The following is a 2500-nucleotide window of genomic DNA, read 5'->3' on the forward strand; positions in this document are numbered from 1 at the left end:
GTGTGAGCGAGCGTTTTTCTATGTATTTTTTACTTTTCTGTACGTTACAACAAATAATTTCAGGATACTATTATACACAATGTGAATTACCAAATTAACATTTATATATACAAAAATAAGAAAAAAAAAAAACATATACGCATAGAGAAAGAGTGAGGAAAAAACTAAAGAAAGAAAGAAAGAGAGAGAGAGAGAGAGAGAGAGAGAGAGAGAGAGAGAGAGAGAGAGAGAGAGAGAGAGAGAGAGAGAGAGAGAGAGAGAGAGAGAGAGGAGAGAGAGAATCGGCATTTCAACTACAGGAAATGCCAAAAAAAAAAAGGTAAAAAAAAAAAAAAAAAAAAAAAAAAAAAAAAAAAAAAAAAATATATATATATATATATATACATATATATATATTATATATATATATATACATACATACATACATACATATATATATATATATATATATATATATATATATATATATATATATATAAATCGAACTCACCTCTCAACGTGATATTTCTGCCCAAATTCAAGATCCAGATAACAGCCTATTTAGACCTTGGCCGTATCGTCTCAGTGTTGCCAACTCGCTATCTCTCGCCGGGACCGAGAGCTTAGTGTGTGCGTGTTTGTCTGTTTTTGCGTGTGTGTGTGTGCGATGGCGGTGGGGGGGTGGAGGGTGGGGGGTGTAGATGAGATTGCCTCCTCACAGTTTCCGGGTTCTCATCTCCTGTAACGAGGTGGACTAAATTATAATTTCAATTCATTCATTCATATGTATCATGTTTATCTATTTAGTTAGTTTATCTATTCATTGATATGTATTTTATTTTATCTATTTGATATCTTTCGTTTTTTTTTTTTTTTTTTTTTTTTGGGGGGGGGGAAGTTAGCAGCAGAGAATAATTCGAAAAAAAAAAAAAAAAAAAAAAAAATATATATATATATATATATATATATATATATATATATATATATATATATATATATATATATATATATATATAGGGTTAAGGTAGCATAATGGGAGAAATCGAGCGACCAGTAAAAGCCGTGTCACACTAGTACTTTTTCCGTCAATTTTTTGAAAATTTTATTGAACATAAATACAAACATTCTCGAATATAGCTCTTGATTTGACTTCGCTTGGCTGAAAAAGTTGACGGAAAGGTTTTCGTTTGACTAGAAAATCGACAATTCGCTCAAAAATGGAGAAAATTTCAGAAAATTGTCAAAAAATGGAAAAAGTGCTAGTGTGACAGCACCTTCAGGGTCAAATATTAATAAAACGATAATGGTGACAGTTGATAAATGATAATGATGATAATTGCAAAATCAAAAGTAGTAAATAAATTAACATTATGTAATTCTGCCTGTTGTCAGTGTTCGAACAATATTATCAATAGTTGTACTTGTTTTTCTGGTTAATTAACCTCTACGCCAAGGGACTTTGTCAACATAAATTTTCTAAATATTTGCACCATCTTCTCTTTCCTTCTCTCCTCCTCCTCCTCTTCTTCCCATCTCTTATTTCTTCCTCCTCCTTCAATTTTTTTCTCTCATCCTCCTTTCTCTTCTTTCTTTCTCTCTCCTCCTCCTCCTTTCTCCTCTTTCTCTCTCCTCCTCCTTTCTCTTCTTTCTCTCCCTCCCTCCTCCTTTCTCTTTTCTCTCCCTTCCTCCTCCTTTCTCTTCTTTCTCTCTCCTCCTCCTCCTTTCTCTTCTTTCTCTCTCCTCCTCCTCCTTTCTCTCTCCACCTCCTCCTTTCTCTCTCCACCTCCTCCTTTCTCTCTCTTCCTACTCCTTTCTCTTCTTTCTATCTCCTCCTCTTCCTTTCTCTTCTTTCTCTTTCCTCCTCCTCCTCCTCCTCCTCCTTTCTCTTCTTTCTCTCTCCTCCTCCTCCTCCTTTCTCTTGTTTCTCTCCTCCTCCTCCTCCTTTCTCATTCCTCCTCCTCCTTTCTCTTTTCTCTTCTTTCTCTCTTCCTCTTTTTCTCTCCTCCTCCTCCTCCTTTCTCTCTCCTCCTCCTCCTCCTTTTTCTTCTTTCTCTCTTCTCCTCCCCCTTTCTCTTCTTTCTCTCTCCTCCTTTCTCTTCTTTCTCTCTCCTCCTCCTCCTCCTTTCTCTTCTCTCCTCCTCCTTTCTCTCTCTTCCTTCCTGTTCTTTCTCTCTTCCTCCTCCTTTCTCTTCTTTCTCTCTCTTCCTCCTCCTCCTCCTTTCTGTTCTTTCTCTCTCTTCCTCCTCCTCCTCCTTTCTCTCTCCTCCTCCTCCTTTCTCTTTCTCTCTCTCTCCTCCTCCTCCTTTCTCTTTCTCTCTCTCTCCTCCTTTCTCTTCTTTCTCTCTCCTCCTCCTCCTTTCTCTTCTTTCTCTCTCCTCCTCCTCCTCCTCCTTTCTCTTCTCTCTCTCTCTCCTCCTCCTCCTTTCTCTTCTTTCTCTCTTCCTCCTCCTCCTTTCTCTTCTTTCTCTCTTCCTCCTCCTCCTTTCTCTTCTTTCTCTCTCCTCCTCCTCCTTTCTCTCTC

General features: G+C 37.6%; 1 protein-coding gene across 4 annotated transcripts in view; it reads right to left on the reverse strand.

Annotated features, from left to right (window-relative positions):
- LOC113809666 (uncharacterized) overlaps positions 1–2500 on the reverse strand; it is a 31543-nt gene that overhangs the window by 16703 nt on the left and 12340 nt on the right. For 2 of the 4 annotated variants that reach the window (XM_027361325.2, XM_027361326.2), the window contains exon 2: positions 491–718. The exons of the other annotated variants lie outside the window; for them this stretch is intronic. The gene's annotated coding sequence lies outside the window, so the exon portion shown is untranslated. The remainder of the gene's footprint in view (positions 1–490; positions 719–2500) is intronic. 4 annotated transcript variants of the gene reach the window in all.

Source organism: Penaeus vannamei, chromosome 24, assembly GCF_042767895.1.
Source record: "Penaeus vannamei isolate JL-2024 chromosome 24, ASM4276789v1, whole genome shotgun sequence".
Taxonomy (NCBI): Eukaryota; Metazoa; Arthropoda; class Malacostraca; order Decapoda; family Penaeidae; genus Penaeus; species Penaeus vannamei.